The following is a 22,065-nucleotide window of genomic DNA, read 5'->3' as shown; positions in this document are numbered from 1 at the left end:
GTACGCTTAATCGACTGAGCCACCCAGGTGCCCTGCTATAAGACATTTAACACAATTCTTAGGAAAGAGAGAAGAATCCAGAATACTGCTAACGACTACCCCAGGGCGCGGCTCTCCCAGTGTGCAACTTCTTGCTGACCACACAATATTGGGCCCATGAGAGCCCAGAAGAGAAAGCGGTGAGAAAGGATGCCAAGAGACCAGCAAGAAAAAGCCAGGAACTCCCCCACTGTACCAAAGCAAACAGAATATCTGGAAATAGCATGGTAACTCTGCAAACATATTATGGCCAAAAGAGGGGGGGAAAAAGGAATAGGGAGGGAGATGGCTCAGGAAAGGCCAAGTCTCCCACCAAGAAGAGAACACACTGCAAGTAAGAGAAGGAAATTCCTCACAACTTTGTAAGAACATGTTCTCAATAAGAAGGCAAAGATGAGATGATAAAACACAGTAAGATGAAAGGGACAAATTCGCAACCTAGACAAACTTCAGACTAAAACACACCATTTCAGAGCTAATAAATACATTCACAAACAGCCAGAAACAGAACATATATAGCTGAAAATCAAATCAGCCAAACAGTGAATGCAGATGGAAAAAACAAGAGCTAAAGCAATTAGAGAAAAGCTAACAGCATTGGAAGAGAGACAAAGACAATCCAACATAAGGATAATTTGTGTCCCTATAGTAGGGAACCCAAAAAATGGAAAAGAAGCTACCAAAAATGTAAGAGAACAGACCTGAAACAAAGATGAGCTACATTTGCATCTTGAAAGAACACAATGTGTTCCCAGGAAAACGTGATAAGGAACACTTCAGTGAGACACACTCTGCTCGACCTCCTCCACTTCAAGGATAAAAGAAAGAATGCTTAGCCCAAATGTCCATCTATGGGTGAATGGATAAAGAAGATGTGGTATATATATATACAATGGAGTATTACTTGGCCATCAAAAAAGAATGAAATCTTGCTTTGCCATTCGCAACTACATGGATGGAACTGGAGGGTATTACGCTAAGTGAAATGAGTCAGTTGGAGAAAGACAAGTACCATATGACTTCACTCATAGGAGGACTTTAAGGCACAAAACAGATGAACATAAGGGAAGGGAAGCAAAAATAATATAAAAGCAGGGAGGGGGACAAAACATAAGAGACTCTTAAATATGGAGAATAAACAGAGGGTTGCCTGAGGGGCTGTGGGGGGGGGTGGGCTAAATGGGTAAGGGGCATTAAGGAATCTACTCCTGAAATCATTGTTGCACTCTATGCTAACTAACTTACATGTAAATTTAAAAAACAAATTAAATAAACATTAAAAAAGAAACAAAGAAAGAAAGAATGCTTCTGGTATCCTGAGGGAAAAAGAAAAAGCAAGCGACTTCCAAGGACTTCCAAGGGGCAGACATCAGCAGACCAGGAGCTCTAACCATCTATATGGTCCCAAGGCAGCTCAATGCAGTGGTGGGAGCACAGGCTTGGGGGCCAGCCTGCAATGAGCTCAAATCCTAGCACGGTCATCTGTGCTGTGTCCATGCGTGTGCAACACACACCGAGCAGAGGTCAGAGGTGAGGTCAGGGAGATGGGCAGGGGCCTGATCCCTGGGGGAGGCCTCTCTGAGAGGAGTCTGAACCCAGACCTGAAGGAAGTGAGGGATGAGGGAGTGGGTCATATAAAGTGGGGCCCAGATATAAGGAGCAGAAAGAGCCAAGGCCCCGACCTAGGAACAATGTGGCATGTTCTAGGAAAAGCAAGAGCAGTGGGCTGGAGCCAAGTGAACAAGGAGGAGAAAATGAACTAAAAATGAGGCAGGCTGGCCCATGTAATTTGTAGGGCCTAGTGCAAAATGAAAACTCAGGACCTCTTGTTCAAAAATGGACGAGGGGGCGCCTGGGTGGCTCACTCAGTTGAGCGTCCGACTTTGGCTCAGCTCATGATCTCGCTGTCCGTGAGTTCGAGACCAGTGTTGGGCCCTGCACTGACAGCTCGGAGCCTGGAGCCTGCTTTGGATTCTGGGTCTCCCTCTCCCTCAATCCCTCCCCTGTTCAAACTTTCTCTCTCTTAAAAATAAACAAACGTTAAAAAAAATTAAAAAATGGAGAATTTTCAGATGGCTACAGTAAGACATTAAACCAAGCCTGGTTAGGGGCACCTGGGTGGCTCAGTCGGCTGAACGTCTGAGTTCGGCTCAGGTCATGATCTCACAGTTTGTGGGTTTGAGCTCCACGTCGGGCTCTGTGCTGACAGCTCGGGGCCTGGAGCCTGCTTCGGATTCTGTGTCTCCCTGTCCTGCTCGTGCTCTGTCTCTCAAAAATAAATAAACGTTAAATTTTTTTTAATAAATAAAATATATAAACAAACCAAGCCTGGTTCTTCTAGGCCCCAGACATTGTACAGGCTACATGCCCAGGAAGCTGGCTTTGCTTCCAGGCAATGGATCCTGGATTTCATTCTGAGAGATAAGAGGCCCCCAGAGGAGTGACATGACCAAATAAAGTTTTAAAAAATCATTCTAACGATGTGGAAGATAGAGAGTGTTAAGAGGGGTGAAGGGACAGTGAGACACAAGATGTTGCATGGTGAGCTCACAGTTGGGGTAGTAAATGTTTACTAGGGATGGACATCTGTGAAAAAAGGGGGCAGGAAGTGGACCTGGGAAGAGGAAGAAGCTGAAGCGTACCACAGGCCCAACAAAGTGCCTGAGCACCTTGGATAGAGATGGCGGGGTGGGACATCGTAACCCCACCTCAGTCACCTCAGTGCTGCCCTGAAAGCGGCGACATGACCTCGGCAAGGAGGATTCTGCAGCTGGAGCCCAGCAGAGCCCAAAGGAGTTGGAGGCCGCCTGCGGACCGCACTCCCTGCAGTGACCTCTGCGCTGCAAAGGGGCCAATGCAGGGTGTAGGCACTGGCAGTAGAGGGCGTGTGTGCGCTGGGGGCAGGGGGAGCACAGATCAAGGGTTCTGACCTCCAAACTTGATGTTTTCAAAACTGAGGCATTTCACCTTCTAAAGATCTAAAGGGCAGCTGGACATGTGAGTCCGCAGTTTGCGGGAGAGATCTGGGCTAGAGACAAACATCTGGGGGTGCTCAGCACAGAGGTCTGAAGAGGCAGGTTGGGGCACCTTGGACGCCAAATGTGGACAACCCTCTCCCCACTATCTGTAGTTGTGATGAGAAGGAGTCAGCAAAGGAAGTAGAGGAAGAGAACCAAGGCAGAGGAAGCACGGTTAGGTGTATCTGCCCAGATTATTGGTGGCAAGAGACAGAGACCAACTCTGGCTGACTCATGCAGACAAGGACTTGATCAATAGGCTACTGGAAGATAGAAGGTGGTGACGTTTCCATGACAAGAATGTACTTAATACCACACAACTGTACGCTTAAAGATGATTCAAATGGTAAGTTTTGTTATGTGTATTTTACCACAATAACAAAAATTAAAGAGAAAAGGCTCCTTGGTGGCCAGACTATCCTTAGAAGGCTGGAGGCAGAGGTTTGAGTCTAGCTGGCCAGGAACAACATTCCAAATCTCACTGCTGTCAGGCAGGTGCAGGGCAGCTAGCGCTGCCTCTGCCACCCTGCAGGGGGCAGCGCTGACCACTGGCACCACGGCCAACGCGTGGCCCAGGAACTTGTCCTTTCTGCAGCCCAGACGCTGAGCAAAGGCTCCTCTCCTGGCCCTGATCCCCGCTGAGGACGGGTCTGACCAGCATACGGGGCACACACCCATACGCTTGTGCATAGCTCAGGCCATTCTCTCTGTAAAGAACCAGACAGTAAATACTTTCTGTTTCGTAGACCACATGATCTCTGTCACAAACACTCAACTTGCCTGGTATACTGGGAGAGCAGCTACAGACAATGCATTAAGGAAGGGTGGGGCTGGGATGCAATAAAACTTTATTTATAAAACCAGGCAGTGGGCCAGATTTGACCGTGGGATATAGTCTGCCGACTGCTGCCCTGGCTGAAAGGGAAACTAAAAAGGAAAGCATCTGGCATTTTAGTGACTACAGTCAGGTCACCTGGCCTCCCATCAAATTCATAAGGTGGAGGGAGAGTTCCCCCAAACAAAGAAGGGGGCTCAGATGTGAAATGAGGTGTCTAAAAAATAAAACTAAGCCAGTGATGCTGCACCAGAAAGGGTGGGGTCTCCAAAGAGACACACAAGGAAGGAAGGGTTTCCAAGAGGGGACAACCACGTCAAGAGAAAGACTCGCCACTGACCGTGGCAACATGGACTCCCACGGGGGGACATCCACGGGGGGCTAACAAGACTGCTCCGTGGACCGTGGGGGAAGGAAAACTTCCACAGACTGGGCTGAGCAGAGTGGCAAGTGAGGAGGGGGAAGGCGAGGAGTCAAGTCTTGAAGAGCTTGGCCAAAGGGCTAACAGAAAACTGCATGGGAGCTGAGGAGGGGAGTGCACAGTGAAGACGGGAGATTCTACAACATGTTTGTATGGCGATGGGCATGAGTCACGAGAGAGAAAACTGACAGGGTCCCGGGGAGAGTGGAATCAGTGAGCTAGGAGCACAGGAAGTCTGTGTCACCAGTGGAGCTATTAGAGCTCTGTGGGTAGAGCAGTTTCCAGTGATGACAAAGTCCAGGCTGTGATGATGGCAGTGGGTGGCAGAAGTCACTGCAACAGAGGAGGTTAAGGGCCATCTTATATGCACACTTAAGTCACCTCTGGAATGGAAAGGACTGGGACACAGGAACAAAGACTGTGGGCCTGGCACCAAATCCTCGGCAGAGGGGGACCGTCTGGGGCAGTGAACAAGCCTCCGACAGGGAGTGTGTGAGCTTGCAAAGCAGAGTGGCATGAGTGTCACAGCGTGCTTTTTATGAGCATGGATCCTGAATACAGAGGACACAGCTTCTCCTTCTCCCTGGGGTCTATGGACTGTGTGACCCATGTGACCCCAATGTGCAGTCAACAGTCTGTTCTCTCGGCATGAGGTACTGGCAGGGAGCCAGGACTGCAAGAGAAGGCTGTAACCCAAATAAGGCCCGGGGGCTTAGTAAGGGCTCTCTTCAGGAAGAGATACCTGAACTGAGTCTTCAAGAGTAAGTGGGCGGGGCGCCTGGGTGGCTCAGTGGGTCGAGTGTCAGACTCTTGATTTTGGCTCAGGTCATGATCTCACAGTCCGTGAGATAGAGCCCGCGTCGGGCTCTGTGCTGACAGTGTGGTGCCTGCTTGGGATTCTCCCTCTGCCCCTCCCCTGCTCTGTCTCAAAATAAATAAATAAGCTTAAAAAAATAAGCAAGAGGGGTGAATGTGGCAAGGGAACCATGGACATAGCCAGGAGTATGAGGGCAGGCAGCTGAGGGGTACACGTATGAGAAAAAGAACAGCAACAGAAGAGGACAGAAAGAGGCAGGGGTCGTGTCAGGGGCCCCAATGCCATTTGAAGACAGTGGTGCTGTTCTTGGGTTTAAAGCAGGGGAGTGAGAGCTGACTCTGGGGACGTCGTGGAGGAGAGTTGGCAAGTTACTGCAGGAGTCCTGGGAGACGAGGGCTTGCACCAGGTTGGTGGAGGACGGGATGTAGAAGACAGAGGTGGCAGAAATAAAGGAACAGGCAAGGGTGGGCTGGCTCCCCGGATGTGGACAGCGAAGGGTGGGGCTGGGTCCCAGTTTGCATGCCTGCTGCTGCTATCAACTGTGACAGAGACCAGAGGATATGGGGTTTGGCTGTCTGGTCTTCAGATCTATCCACTTTACTTTGGGGGAGGTGGTAGGGCAGGCAGTGGGTTGAGGAGAAAAGGAGGGAGAAAAAAGGGCGAAAAAACTTCAAATGCCTTGGGTGGTAAAATCTGACTAATGTGCACATAACCCCACGTGCCTTTTCTCACATGAAGCAAAACAAGTTTTATTTCCTTCCAACTTCTTTTTAAGTGCCCTCTGTCGCCACCTAATGGGATGTCAGCTGAAACCCAGAGACTTACCTGAGGACTGCCCAGTGGGCAGTGGGAGGCTCCTGAAGTGGGGCCAGGGAAGGGGCAGCATTTGGGTGGAAAAGGGCCTGCCCAGCTAACTTGACATGTGTGACACCATCTCTAGGGGCCATGGGACCCCCGACTGGAAGATCAGAGCTTCCTGGAGCTCACAGAGCTACTCACTCATTAGAAGTACCTTGTTCAGCCTATGATCGTTTTCCAGACATGCTCTGACCTTGATTTCTCTGCGCTCCCAGGACCAACTATCAAATTGAAGTGTACTGAGGAAACCACTGTGTGGTCATCCATGAAACTCTTACTTGGTGGACAAAAATTCTGGGGCACTTGAGTTTAGCTGAGCTCAGTTTTGGGTTCTGGTGTTTCATGTGCCACCTTTAGGTTTAGGTTTATAAATCTGGGAATGCAAAAACCAAACTCCCAGTGAAAAGTCTTAGCTCTGGGGACAAAATAAGGAGCTACAGCCTTTGCTGCATATTCATATGGTAGAAGGGCAGGAGTGAGCTATTAATTCCATCATGGGGCCCAGCCCTCACGTCCTCTTCTAACCCTAATTACCCCCGTAAGGCCGCCCCGTCTTCAAATACTATCACATTAGGAGTTAGGGAGGGAACATATGAATCCTAGGGGGAGGGGACAAACACTTTAGTCCATAACAATGGAGATATTTTCTACTGTTAAATGGAAAATGAAAAGACAGTGTATGGCACTATGTACACTGTGTGACACCAATTAAAACTCAATCTGAGAGATGGTAGTACAACAATGCGAATGTATTTAATGCCACTGAATTGTACGCTTAAAAATGATTAAGACAGGGGGAGCCTGGGTGGCTCAGTCGGTTGAGCTGACTTCGGCTCAGGTCATGATCTCGCGGTTTGTGAGTTCGAGCCTCGCATTGGGTTTACTGCTGTCAGCCTGTCAGTGCAGAGCCCGCTTCGGGTCCTCTCTCCCCCCCTCTCTGCCCCCCACCCCCACTTGCGCTCTCCTCCAAATAAATTAATATTTTTAAAAAATGGTTAAGATGGTAAAGATTATATGTATCTTACCACAATAAAAAAAAAAGCCTCAGTCCAAGAGAAGGCAAGAAAGAAAAAAATAAAGAACAGAAAATGTGGAAAAATCGGAATGTACAAAATGGCATAAACAAAACTACGTTACTAATTAAATAGATGTTAACTAATGAAACAGATTTTATAAAAATCCAGCCATCTGCCATCTTTCAAGAGCTACATCTGGGGCACCTGGGTGGCTCAGTCGGTTGGGCGTCCGACTTCGGCTCAGGTCATGATCTCACGGCTCGGGAGTTCGAGCCCCACGTCGGGCTCTGCGCTGACAGCTCAGGGCCTGGAGCCTGCTTTGGATTCTGTGTCTCCCTCTCTCCCTGCTCCTCCCCTGCTCACACTCTCTCTCTCAAAAGTAAATAAAGATTAAAAAAAAATTTTTTTTAAGTGCTACATCTAACCCACAAAGACACAGAAGTGAAGAAAATGAAAAGTGGTAGTGCTGACGGAAAACACAGGTGATGAGGTGCTACTACCACCAGATGAAGTCACATTCAAGCCAGAAGCACGCTTAATTATAAAGACAGTCACTTGATAATGTCAAAGCGTTCAATTCACCCAGAAGACAGAACCATTTCCCTCAAAATAAGTAACAGAGCCCAAATCAACAAAGCCTATGAAAACACTGATGTGTCTGCCAGCACAGAAGACTGAGACACGTCCCCCAGCGGTGGGTAAATCAAGCAGACAAAATGACAGTAAGAAGAGAGGATACTTTCATAACCCAGTGAATGAGACTGGGGAGGTGAGCTCACAGGGGCCCCCGCACTCCCACCTGAGAGCCCGACATTCCGCTCAGGCAGCCACGTACTTGTCAGCAAGGGCAGATACCACAGACAACGTTCTCAGACCACGGTGCAGTTTAGCTAGAAACTTGTTTTTTTACAATGGCAACTAGAAAACAATCCATAAAACCACATGCTTGGAAATGAAAAAAAGAAAAAAAACCCCACGTTTCTAAATAGTTTTTCCGGGGGCACCTGGGTGGCTCAGTTACTTAGGCGTCCAACTCTTGATTTCAGCTCAGGTCATGATCTCACAGGTTCACGAGACCGAGCTGCTGCATCTGGCTCTGCGCTGACAGTATGGAAACTGCTTGGGATTCTCTGTCCCTTCCTCTCTCTGCCCCTCCCCTGCTTGTGTGTGCTCGCTCGCTCTCTCAAATAAATGCACGTTAAACATTTTTTTTATTTACAAATTTTAACGTCTGTTTATTTTTGAGAGAGGCAGGGAGAGTGCGTGCGCACACGTGCACACGAGCAGGGGACGGACAGAGAGGGAGACACAGAATCCGAAGCGGGCTCCAGGCTCCGAGGTGTCAGCACAGAGCCCGACGTGGGGCTTGAACTCACTGACTGCAAGATCATGACCAGAGCCGAAGCGACTGAGCCACCCAGGCACCCCTAAAAGTTTTTAAAAATAATTTGGGGGAGTCAAATAAAGGATCATAAAGGGAATTACAAAACCCTTTCAGCTGACTTTAAGTGATGATAGTACACATCAAAACTTGATGCATACATGTGAAATAGTTTGCAGGTCAGCTTTATGTGTTTATATTTGGAAAGAAGGAAATCAATGGGTTAAGTCTATAATTTGAGAAGCAAGAAAAAGAAAACCAGAGAATGTACTCCAAGAAGGTAGAAGATATACAGAGATAAAAGCAGAATGTAATGAACTGTAGACACACACTGCAATACAGGACAAAAATGCCCCAAGTTTTCTCTTTGAAAAAGTAATAAAACCAACAAAATTCCACAAGACAAGGAAAACAGAGGAGGAACAAGTAAACAATACTAGAACAAAAAAGGGGACATAAATACAGATGCTACAGAAGTTTATAAAAGTTAGGCACAACTTCATGCTAGTAAACTTAGCAACAGAAAAAATGGACAAAAATATACCTTAGCCACACTGACCCAAGCAGGTGCAGGGAAAATAAAATTAGGTTTCAAATTGTGTGTACGTGCACAGAACACCTCACAGGAACTCCATCAGATCCTGGAAGCGGCTGTTCCCTGCAGAGGGGCCAGGGTGGCAGCAGGAACACTCACAGACCAAGGGTCACCCTAGAGTGTGCACTTCGTGAGTTATGAACAATGTGAATAGGTCACCCACTCAACAGTGGATCCAAACACGCCTGTAGACAAGGAAAGGCCTTGTCTGGCTGGGTGTGCAGGCTGATGGGGAGTGAGCTGTGTGGCAGGAGCAAACCCCCAGTATTAGCTGGCCCTAGGTGTTCTCACTCCTTCTCACCTTTACAAATTTGGTAGGTAAAAATGGCATCTTTGTTTTCACTTGTGTCTCTGATTATCATTGAGGTAGAATTCTTTTGCTATCTTCACTGGAAAGCTGTACTTCTTTTTTTAAGTTTATTTATTTTGAGAGAGACAGAGAGCATGAGAGAGAGGGAGAGAGAGAGAGAGTCCCAAGCAGGCTCCGCACCGTCAGTGCAAAGCCCGACGCGTGGCTCGAACCCACGACCTGTGAGATCACGACCTGAGCTGAAATCAGGACTCAAGACGCTTAGTCCGCTGAGCCACCCAGAAGCCCCCTGTGCCTCTTCTTTTATAAATTTCCTGTTCACGCTCTTTGTTTGTTAGCGGCTGACTAGTTGTAAGTTTGCAGTAAGAGCTGCTGCATTCAAGTCTAGACTGGAAAGGAAATTTAAAATTCTCCCCAAGTGCACTCACAACAGGCAACTGTGGAATAGCCTAAGATCATTGTTCCCAGTGTCCAGCTGGAAGCGTTAAGCCTAGAATGATTCACTGGACGGTGGTGGTCTGCAACTGAACCATTCCGACACTTCAGACTCACCCAAATCCCATAAAATTGCACCCAAACATACAGGCATGCGTGCATTCATTCACCAAATAGCCTCTGTTTGTCAAGCACTGTGCTCTGAAGGAGGCCAGGGTCATTCAAAGCGGGCACCAGTGGTGCTTCCTATCCTTCCTCACCTGCTTTCCAGAAGGGCCCTCTGACCTGCTGTCAGTACTCTTAAGTTACCAGGCCATTACCCAGACAATATATAGTCAACCAAACAGCTCAGACCAGGACGGTTTCCCCAATACTCTCACAATCATCACTTGACCATCTCACTGAATGCTCGGCAACACAGCAAAGCAATGTTGTCAAGGGCAACACAGGCTCAAGGAGGGAGAAGTGACCTGACAGGTAGTAGGCGAGAACTGGGATTTAATCCTAAGGTGACATGGCTCAAGAACCTATGCTTGTCTACTATACTTAAGATAAAATTGTGAAAGTAGCATGTTTTTACCTTCCCTAGACCCCATGTATTACATCAAGGTCCTGTGCTGCGAGCAACAGAAACTGACGCTAGTTAACTTCAATCACAAAGGAATTCTTCGGCAGATCTGGAAATGGAGAAAAGACTAGAGAACCAAGCCCAGAAAAGCAACTGCTCAACTGAAAACACAGCCACAGTTATACCACTGGGGTCGTCCGGGTGGACACCCAACCCTGGGCACCACCACCATCATCACCTCGTCACTGGATCAGCCCCTACTGCTGGCTTCCTGATGCATGTGCCACCACCATGACTTCTCTCTCACTGTCCCTCGAGAGTCGAGGTGCCTGAGGACAGTATGGGTTTGGCCAAGCCTACGTCTCACGACCATCCCCTAGCTTCCAGGGAGCAAGGAGAGGGAACATCCGTCCCCTGTAGCAGGCGCTGCCAGCCACCCGTCCACACCCAGGTTCGCCGTCAGCCATCCTCACAGGACCCTGTGCTCGGAAAAGACATTTTCCAGCTTCCCAGCAGAGCTGGGATGACACACTGGCCCACGAGACAGTGGCAGAGTGCACTGCCCGTCCTATTCTTCATGCCTGCTCTTGCCCCGTGAACTGCGGGCGGAGCATACCTCCCTGCACTGGCCCTGCACTTGCTCACAGGTCTGGCTTCCACTGATGAGCCTGAGGAGGAAGAGACTTTAAATGGCTTCTGTGTCCCTCCTCGTTCCTTTTGGGGATGACATCTGCTTAAGAAGAGACTGTCCCCGGCAGTTGTTTCTCCCTCCCGGGTCCTGGAACGACAGGCCCGGGAACGGATCTGAACCCTAGCTGGCAGCTGACCTGGGCCTGTGAGTGAGAAAGAAACGACTGCTGTTCTAGGCACCGCCTGTCCCTCAGTGCAAAATGAGAGATGTGGAGCTAGAGACGGAAGTTACTGAGCGGGCCCGGAGGGTGAGCCAGCAGCCACTCTTCCGCCCTTCCTCTATGCCTCTTCCTTCCCGCTCAGAGAGGGGGGCGGCGCAACGGCTAGAACCGCAGCTGCCCCGCTGTGAGCACGGGCAGCCCTGAGGACAGAAGTCACTTGGTTAGGGCGATGGAGGAAAGAGACTGAGGGATCCCAGATACTTATGGAGCCACTGCAGGGGCCCTGGGCAACCTGCCTCCAGACTGCAGGGCATAGGAGAGAAGACAATCCCTTTCTTGAGTAGAAGCTAAGGTCTACTTCTACCCAAGATCCACAAAATGGGGAATTTAACACCAAAAAAGGTATCAAGGTGCTTACAAAACCCACGACAACATGTTCAAAATAAGCGATATGTGAGGTTTACTCATTACACGGCTTTTTCACTGAAGTTAACACAATCACTATTAATTCAAGCTACTGAAAACTGACAAATTCTGAGATTCTTCCTATTTCTGTTGGCTAAAAATGCAGCCTTTGATTCGTTTATAAGTGAATTCGAGGGACAAAAACAAACCCAGATAATTCAGAATGTACCGAGGACCACACATATGTCTTCTGTGCGATAAGCTCTCAGTATTATTTATTCAAAAAAACCTGTTTCGTTGCAAAAAATGTAAAAAACCTAAAAGTAAAACAGTTAATGACAAAACACACTACCACCTACAACACCAGATTCCTTTCCTTGCCTTCACGGTAATGGGTGTCAGAACCTGTCCAGAAGGGAAAGAAAAACATTGTTCAAATTGCCGAGACTCCGAAAGTTCAATTAGCCAGATCATTCTGCTCTCCCAAACTGTGGCCACTGAGCAGGAAAAGGAGCCAAGCCTGCTGAGGGAGCCTGGTAGCAGATCCAGGCTACATCAGATCCAGGTAGCAGGCGCACACACACACACACACACATGTGCCTGGAGGCCGCGTGGTGAGCCGGAAACTCTGCCCCTTACCGCTCCCGGGAGACTCCAAGTGACTCCGCCAGCTACTCATGCCAGGCACTGTACCACACAGGGGAGGGTCCCGAGGGGTCCCATGGGGTCTCTGCTCCGGAAGCTCATAAGGGAAAGGCCACTAGGGAAAGAGCAACGTGCCAGAAAACCACTGTCCCTTTTAGCTATGTGGGCTGCACCGGATGTCTGTAGGGGTCACTAAGGGCCCAAGGAGGGGAGCGGTCAGGCTCCTGAGGCCTGGGAGCTGGGGTGGGGGGTGTCAGCCTCTTCTCAGGAATCAGTTCCTGAGTTCCGTCTGGTCAGGCAGAAAACCATAAAGGCCATTCTCATGGGTACTTTAAGCAGCACATCTGTTGGGAAAACACAAATGTTGTTACACAAATACGAAGCCACGGGTTGCAAAGATACCTGACAGCCTTTAAACTTCATTTCTCCTCTTTTGCCAAGCTGCACTGGAAAACCATGCTATTAAATTATACACTCCTCGAAGATGTATGTTTAAAAAGTGGGGGAACTGTGTGGGTGTTTTGTAGACTTTTCATCAATTTGTTCCATGTTTTCAGATAACTGCAAACCCCCCAAAAGTAACTCAAACTAATCACTCCACATATCTGCCCTTTATGTGTACCTTCTGACTCGACTGCAGGTTTGATTAACCCATAAACAAAATCGTTCCTCTTGGCCACAGAGAAGCTAATGAGTCAACAGTAGAGCAGTCTGCATTCTATTCTGTCCCTCTCAGCAGAAGACAAAATCTTAGGGCAAGGTCCCACTACAGAATTCATCTATTCATCCACCCATGCAAGAAGTATGCACCATTCTAGGCACTGGAGATACAGCAAGGAAAGAGGTAAAAAAAAAAAAAAAATTCCTGCCCTCCTGGGGCTTAGATGCTAGTGGGAGAGACAGACAGAGACCGAACACAAATAAAACCAATGGGTAAAAGAGCACACAGAAGATGGTGACAAGCGCTAGGCTAGGCAGGGAAAACTGGTGGGGTAGAGGCAGGCTTCAACTTTCAGGGAGGGCCACGCTGGGAAGGCGACACTTGAGCAGACTTGAAGGAGACCAAAAAGGGACCCATGTGATACCTGGGGGAAGAATGTCCCCAAGACAGGGAAGGGCAGAGGTATAACCCGAGGGTCCAGGCAGGGAGGTTAGGGAGGCCGCAGTGGATGACTGACAGGAGAGGTGATCACACTGTAAGAACTTTGGCTCTAATTCTGAGTGAGAGGGGAGCCCAGGGCAGGGTACTGAACAGGAGAGGGCCACACTCTGGCCTGCACGTTGCGGGACTGAACAGAGATGCAGGTGGCAAGCAGGAAGGCTGGGAGCCTGAACCAGGATGGGACCGGCAAAGATGGGGAGAACTCGTCAGGGAGAATGAACAGGGCCTGTGAACGAAGGGGACCTAATGTGAAAGCACTGTGGGTAACTAGCACCAGGTTTCTGGCCTAAGGAACAAGAAGATGGGAGTTGCTGTATATTGGGAAGGGAAAGAACAGGGAAAGAGAACGCATCCGTGGGGGGGGGGGGGTGTCGAAGCCCAGGCTTGAACAGGGACAGACAGAGAAACCTGTTAGAAGACGAACAGATATTAAGGTGGCACTGGGAGCATGGGTTTGGAGCTCAGGGGATCTGGTCAGCCTGGAGATATAAATTTGGTAGCCAGAAGTTTGCAAATGGATAGAGAACCCCAAGGGTGGACAGGATCAGCTCAGGAATGAAGGTGGAGAAGTAGGAGCCTGAGGCCCTCCAGTATCACGTGGGGTGCAGGGAAGAGCCAGCACACACTCACCAAGGACCTCTTGAGGACTACTAATGAACACAGTGGACAATCTTGCCCTGCAGAGTTCTGCCCCAGCGGGGATGACAGACAAATACGGTCGGTCACCTATTCTGTTAGAAAGGGACCAAAGCTGTGGTTTGAGAAAAAACCAGGGTGGTCAGAGTAGGCCCCACTGGGAAGACACACGTTGGTGCAAAGCGTCAAGGGAGGGAAGGGACCGAGTCATGTGGATAACTGGGCATCAGGAAAGAGAAATAATAACTGGCTCCTGGATTTAACAACACAAAGGCCATCATTTGTGTCAGGAAAGGGCCGACTAGAGAGAGCTCAAGAGAGTATGTAGAGAGAAAAAGTGGAGTCCCGCTGGTAAAAAGGAAGCAAACCTGGAAGGATGGTGGGGTCAAGGGCCACTTTGGTCCAAGTTAGAGAGGTAGCAGTAAGCTTCAAGGGGGCTGGGAAGGATGCGGCATCGGGGAAAGAATCTCTGGCACAGGAGAGGGCGGCAGAGATGGCCCGGAGCAGGAGCAAGGGCCCAGGAGAGGAGGGCATGGGGTGGGGGTAGGTGCTGGCGAGGAGCCTCAGGGCCTGCTGATGTTCTCTCTGGATCACTTCCCTGCTCTCCAGGAACTAGGAAATGAGGTATCAGCTTCGAGATGGTGAGACAGCTGATGAGGGTGGGTGGGAGAGGCAGGGAGAGAGACTGGGGATCTGCGGTATGCTGGCCGGAGAAGGCAGGGGGTTCTATTCAGCTGCGTGGCAGAACAGGTGTGGGGCAAGCGATGACTACCTTTCACCAGGGTTCAGGCTTCGACGACAGACTACGACAAAGCATGAAAGTGGTGAGCCTGTGGAGGTGGTATGCCAGAGAATTAAGACAACTGCCCATGCCGTTCACACTGGGAAGGAAAGGAGTGAGGATTCGAGGGAAGCCTGGGCCAGAGAGCAGATGGAGCCTTCACTGGTGTCTGAGTGCCTGCAAAGACAAAGGCTTATGGGAGCTGGGTACAGAGGCAGTCGGCTGGACACATAGAAGGATCTCTGTTTTTGCAGATGATGGAAATGATTAGGGCTACATTTTTTGGCACCAGTGGCTACTGGAAAAGCTGTGTGACTTTGAGAAAGAAGAAAAAGGTGTGGCTATCCTTCAGAGCACGTGCATCTTTAAAAGGTCATATAGGGGTGCCTAGGTTAAGCGTCAGACTCCTGATTTCGGCTCAGCTCATGATCTCACGGTTTGAGATTGAGCCCCATGTCACCACGGAGCCTGCTTGGGATTCTCTCTTTCCCTCTCTCTCTACCCCTTCTCCGTGCACACACACAGTCTTTCTCTCTTCCTCTCTCTCAAAAGAAACTTTAAAAAAAAAAAAGTCATTTTGAAGAGCACAATTGTAAGCACTTCCACTTTTTTTTTTAAAAAAAAGGAGGCGTTACACCCACCGTGGGGCTTAAACTCATGACCCTGAGATCAAGAGTCACATGCTCTACCAACTGAGCCAGCCAGGCGTCCCAGCACTTTCATTTTTCTTTAATTTTTTAATGTTTATTTATTTTTGAGAGAGAGAGAGAGAGAGAGAGAGGATGAGCACGGGAGGGGCAGAAAGAGAGAGGGAGACACAGAATCCAAAGCAGGCTCCAGGCTCTGAGCTGTCAGCACAGAGCCCGACGTGGGGCTCGAACTCACAAACTGTGAAATCATGACCTGAGCCAAAGTCAGATACTTAACCGACTGAGCCACCCAGGTGCTCCAGCACTTTCATTTTTTAATATTCCATCTCCATGTCTGGTCATAGCACAGGGTACAGGAGTATGAGAACAGACTTAAAGGGACCCTTGATTTTAACTACACAAACTTTGCAGTGAACAACAAGGTTGTCCTGTTATAGCTCCCCAAAACTGTGGCAGCCAGTCAGTCAGGAGTTACATGGGTGCTGTGTGAAGACTACTCAGGACGAGATAAACATCTCATTAAGTCTACCACGAACTCTGTTAGCCAAAATACTGTGGGTCATGCTACACAAAATAGAACTGAATGGCCACTGTCCTTCTGCTTAGGGCCTGGATTCCACTGGAAAACAACTGTTCTGTGGGAACTCCTGGCCTTCCCTGGGCCCTTCTGCCCTTGTGATGGACAGGCCTCTATAGTGGGTTCAATGGTGGCCACAAAAAGGTACGTACACATCTTAACCCCTAGGCCTTGTGAACGTGACCTTATCTGGGAAAAGAGTCTTTGCAGACATGGTTAAGTGAAAGGTCTTCAGATGAGTTCCTCCCAGATTACGGTGAGGAGCCAAGTGCAGACAGAAGCACCACTGCAATAACGTGACCACAAGCCAAGGAAAGTCTAGGACTGCCAGGCAGTTGCCAGCCACTGGAAGAGGCAGGAAGGATTCTTCACTAGAGCCTCGGGAAGGAGTGGGGCCTTGCAACACCTGGATTTTGGACCTCTGGCCTCCAGCACTGTGTGAGCTCTAGTCTAGTGAGTCTCACTGGACTCCTGAGACTTAACCAAGGATCCACGTTCTACTCTCCCCACTCTTCTTTTTTTTTTAATTTTTTTTTAACATTTATTTATTTTTGAGGCAGAGAGAGACAGAGCATGAACGGGGGAGGGGCAGAGAGAGAGGGAGACACAGAATCGGAAGCAGGCTCCAGGCTCCGAGCCATCAGCCCAGAGCCTGACGTGGGGCTCGAACTCATGGACCGCGAGATCGTGACCTGAGCCGAAGTCGGACGCTCAACCGACTGAGCCACCCAGGCGCCCCATACTCTCCCCACTCTTACCAAAGAGTAAGTTCCCACCCAAAGCCCACCCTCCAATGGCCGCTCTCCGTGCAAGGACTCTGCTCTTCCAGGGCTCTGTCTCCTCCTCTTCATGCAAACAAGCTCTCATAGCCATCCACCTGAAAAAGACCCTCTGCAACCCCATCACCCTCAACCCCACTCCCATTTCTATGGTCCTCATCATAGCCCAACTTCTCAAGAAGAGCTGTCTATATTGGGGCGCCTGGGTGGCTCAGTCGGTTGAGCGTCCGACTTCAGCTCAGGTCATGATCTCACGGTCTGTGAGTTCGAGCCCCGCATCAGGCTCTGTGCTGACAGCTCAGAGCCTGGAGCCTGCTTCGGATTCTGTGTCTCCCTCTCTCTCTCTGCCCCTCCCCTGCTCGTGCTCTGTCTCAAAAATAAATAAAAATATTAAAAAAAAAAAAAAAGAAGAAGAAGAGTTGTCTATACCTGCTCTCTACTGCCTCGCCTCCCACTCACTCCAACCTGGCTTCTGTCTCCATCGCCTCTGATGAAGTCCACCATATTACAGCTAGGTCCCTGCTTAAAAATCCTTCGCTCCTAGAGGATAAGCAACTATATACATGCACTTGTTACCTAGCCCTTCAAACCTTGAAGAAACAAAGTATAGATGTATGAAGAGAAAGAAACCTCCAACAGAGATGATAGCAGGAGGGGACTTCTGAACAGATATGGTTCACAAATTTCTCAATGCTGGAAGTAGGAGGAATGTATTGACTAATGGAACAGAACAGAATGTACTACAAAGAAGATGGGAGCCCAGGTGCCAGTCAGAAGCCCAAAGAGGCTCTCAGAGCAGAGGAGACCAGGGACAAGCAGCCCCTCAAACTCTCATACACATGAACCACTTAGGGGGCTTGTTGAGCATCAGACTGTGATCCAGAAGGTTAGGGCAGGGCACTTCCAGAAAGCTCCCAGTGAGGCTAATGATACTGGGGCCGGTCAGTGGAGCACACTTTGAGTAGCAAGGTGTCCCTTTCTCCCGTGGGCAAGAAACCAAGGGTCTTTTCTAAATCTGTGGCTTGAACCTTCCCTTCCTCCCGGCAAGGCTCCTGGTATGGCAGGCAGCAGCCCAGGTGAAGCCCGCCTCTACCTGGCCTCTGAGAGTCCATGGCATGAGGGTGACTCCTATCTGCTTACCCTGCAAAGCCAACTGTTGGTTAACCTGCCCTACCTGCCCTCCATAGAACTCCTACTCCAAATCCTCTTTGGGGGAGAGACCCCACAGGAAGTGGGGGACTCCACCAGAGCAGAGGCAGCGTGCCAGCTACCCAGGCCTCTTGTCCCCAACCTGAATGGCTTTCCAGGGCCAGGGGAAGAGATCCAGCGACATGGAAGAGAGACCAATTCTGTCCCTAGAGGAAATATAATATTCTGGGAGAAATTCTAGAAGACAACATAGCCCTAAAACCAGAGCAGAAGTGTCCACAAACAACAAAGAAACAGACGATAAAAGAGTTCAGAGATTAAAAACGGATTAGCTACAAATACAAAACAACAGTGTGGCATTGTTTACAATAGGAAAAGGCTCAAAAGGCTCCAAATGTCCATCCACAGGGAGCTGCTCGACTAAAGCATAGTTCATCTATACAACGGAGTCCATGCAGCAGGGACATAAGAATGAGGAAGGGAAAACACCACACTGCCATAAAAAAGGAGGGAATTTACACTGATACGGATTGATCTCCAGGACAGATCAAATGAAAACAAACTGAAAACAAAATGTGAAACAGTATATCCATCGTGCTAACTTTCTGTGTAAGAAAGAAGAAGAAATAAGAATACGTGTCTATAGCTTATCTTCGTAAAAGGAAACATTAGTAGGATGAGCAAAGAACTAATAAAATGATCACCTAGGGGCTCCTGGGTGGATCAGTTGGTTAAGCGTCCTGACTTTGGCTCAGGTCATGATCTCATGGTTCTCGGGTTTGAGCCCTGCGTCGGGCTCTGTGCTGACAGCTCAGAGCCTGAAGCTGGCTTTAGATTGTGTGTGTGTGTGTGTGTGTGTGTGTGTGTGTGTCTCAAAAATAAATAAACATTAAAAAAAATTTTAATTAAAAGGGGATCAAGGGAATAAAATGGAAATATGACTTACGAGTGTACATTTCTTACATAGGCGGGGCTTTAAAAAAATTAAAGTCTATTATACTAGATTCAACAGACATCAACTTGCATTTTAATGTTGCTTACATGTATATAAAATGTGTGCATATAAACCCTTAACGTAAAGAATCACTATTACAATCGTTAACTTTTTGTTATTCTACAATCATAACTAAACAAGGTTCATTCAGTAAAGTAGCAATCCCCATAATAAATTAGACTTGACTTCTGAACCATTAAATACTTGACATATTCCAAAAACAGAGAAAAGCGCAACCAACACTGAAAACAAATAAACCTAGCTGTTTATCAAATAACATAACCACACAGAAAAGAACTATTCCAAGTGACTTTTCCCCAACATATTATAAAGAAAATATTCAAACATACAGAAAAATTGAACAAACTGCACAAAGAATACCCACATACTCATCACCTCGATTCTGCTGCTGTTGACATCAGCCATTTATCCATCAATCCATCTTATTTTTGATGCATTTCAAAGTTCTCACACCAGTACACCCAAACACTTTAGCATGTGTATCATTAACTAGAGTTGAAAACTCATTTTCATTTTTTTAGTAAAACTTACATCCAGTAAAGTGACAAAATCATTTAATGAGTTCTGCCAAGTACATCCATCTGTAGAAGCCAAATCTCTATTAAGATAGAAAACATCACTATGGCCACAGAAAGTTCCCTGGCCCCACTTCTCATTCAGTCACACTCAATATCCCCTTCAACATTTGGTATTGTCAATTTTCAATTTTGGCTATTCTGGGGGTGTGTAGGGGTGTTTCATTGTGGTTTTAATTTGCATTTCTCCGATGGGTACTGTTAAGCACTTTCTCATGGTCATCATTCAGATGCCTTCCTTTGCGAGGTATCTATTAAAATCTTGCCCCTTTTTATTATTTAACTGTAGTTTACATATTCTAGATAGAAGTCCTTTGTCAAATATATGACTTTCTATTTTCTCTATGACTTGTCTCAACTATTTTCTCAGTGATCTGTCTTTTCATTTTCTTAATGGTATCCTCTGAAGAACAAAAGTTTTACATTTTAATGTTAAAGTTTCCTAGTACCTAAGAATGTGACCTTGTTTGGAAATAGGGTCCTTGCAGATGCAATCACTTAAGACGAGGTCATCCTGGAGTAGGGTGGACCCCTAATCCACTATAACTGGTGTCCTTATTAGAAGACAGCTATGCAAAGACACATATTATGAGGAAAACACCACGTGATGAGAAAGACAGACACCGCAGTTATCCAGCTGCAAGTCGAGGAACATCCAAGATTGCCGGCAAACCACCAGAAGCTAGGAAGAGGCAAGGAAAGATTTCTCTACAGGTTTCAGAGGGAGCATGGCTCTGCTGACACCTTGGGTTGTAAGCCACCCAGTTTGTAGTATTTTGTCACAGCAGTTCCGGGAAACTAATATGGATAGGGTCAAGGTTCATTTTTGTCTGGTATAAATGTCATTTGCTATCATTCAGAACCATCTGGTGAAAAGGCTTTCCTTTCTCCCATCGAACTGCTCTGGTGCCTCTGTTAAAATGAAATAATCATAGAACTTTGGTCAATTCTGGGCTTTCTATTCTATTCCACTGAACTACGTGTTTATCCTATGCAAGTACCAAGCAGTCTTGATTACTGTAGGTTTATAGTAAGTCAAAATCAGGTACTGTAACTGTTCCAATTTTGTTCTCTTTCAAGATTGCTCTGAAAATTCTAGGTACTTTGCATTTCCATATACATTTTAGAATTGACTTGTCAATTTCTACAAAAAAAAGCCTTTAGTTATGATCAGAATTATATTTTTTAAACCTTTAATGTTTTTATTTATTTTTGAGAAACAGAAAGAGACCAAGCACGAGTGGGGGAGGGGCAGAGAGAGGGGGACACGGAATCTGAAGCAGGCTCCAGGCTCTGAGCTGTCAGCACAGAGCCTGACGCAGGGCTCGATACCATGAACCGTGTGATCGTGATCTGAGCCAAAGTCGGACGCTTAACTGACTACGCTACCCAGGCGCCCCGACTGGAATTATGTTTAATCTACAGATCAATATGGGGGAACTAACACTGCAAAGATCGATCAGTCTTTCAATCTGTGAACACAGTATATCTTTCTATTTATTTAGGCCATTAATTTCTTTCAGCAAGTTTTTCAGTTTCAATGTATAGACCATGTACATTTTTCATTAAATTATTCTTAGAGGTACTGCATTATAAATTTCACTTTCCAATTAATTTTTGTATAATTGACCTTGTGTCCTGAGACCTTGTTGAATTCACTTTTTAATTTTAGTAAAGGTTTTTCTTTCTTTCTTTTATAGACTCAAATTTTCTCCATTACCTCCAAAAAAGAAACAGTTTTATTTCCTGTTAACATTCATGCTTTTTATCTTTTTCTTGCCTTATTATACTGGCCTAAACCTCTAGTACAATATTGAACATAAGTATTAAGGATGGAGATCTTTGCCTTTTTCCTGATTTTAGGGGTAACATGTTCAATATTTTACCATTAAATAGTTTATCTGTAGCTTTCATAAATGCATTGTATCAAATGAGGAAGTTCCCTTCTAATCTGCTGAGTTTCTATTATGAATGGGCACTGAATTTTGTCAAAGCTTTTTCTATGTTTACTGAGATAACCATATTTTTCTCCTTTATTCTCTTTTTCAAAAAGTTTTTATTTATTTAAGTAATCTCTATACCCAACACTGGGCTTGAACTCACAATCCTAAGATCAAGAGTCAAAGCATTAGAGACTGTTAAAAACTGAGAACAAACTGAGGGTTGATGGGGGGTGGGAGGGAGGGCAGGGTGGGTGATGGGTATTGAGGAGGGCACCTTTTGGGATGAGCACTGGGTGTTGTATGGAAACCAATTTGACAGTAAATTTCATATATTAAAAAATAAAAAAAAATAAAAATAAATAAATGTTACTTAGTACATTTTCTAGGGAGATATTGAAGTTAAAAATGCAAAAAAAAAAAAAAAAAAAAAAAAAAGAGTCATATGCTTTTCAGACTGAGTCAGCCAGGCATCCCTCTCCTTTTTTCTCTTAATATGGTGAATTATAGACTGGTTTTGAATGTTAAATCATATTTGTGTTCCTGGGATAAACCTCACCTGGTTGTGACACATTATCTTTTTATATACTGATGGATTTGACTTGCTA

General features: G+C 47.0%; 1 protein-coding gene across 1 annotated transcript in view; it reads right to left on the bottom strand.

Annotated features, from left to right (window-relative positions):
* Positions 1 to 22,065, bottom strand: part of MECP2 (methyl-CpG binding protein 2) — a 68,150-nt gene that overhangs the window by 24,061 nt on the left and 22,024 nt on the right. The gene's annotated exons all lie outside the window — the stretch shown is intronic.

The sequence above is a fragment of the Panthera pardus genome, unplaced genomic scaffold (genome assembly GCF_024362965.1).
Source record: "Panthera pardus isolate Hobbes unplaced genomic scaffold, ASM2436296v1 HiC_scaffold_27, whole genome shotgun sequence".
In the NCBI taxonomy this organism is placed as follows: domain Eukaryota; kingdom Metazoa; phylum Chordata; class Mammalia; order Carnivora; family Felidae; genus Panthera; species Panthera pardus.
Note: the sequence above shows the minus strand (reverse complement) of the source record. Positions and strands in the feature narration are given on the sequence as shown.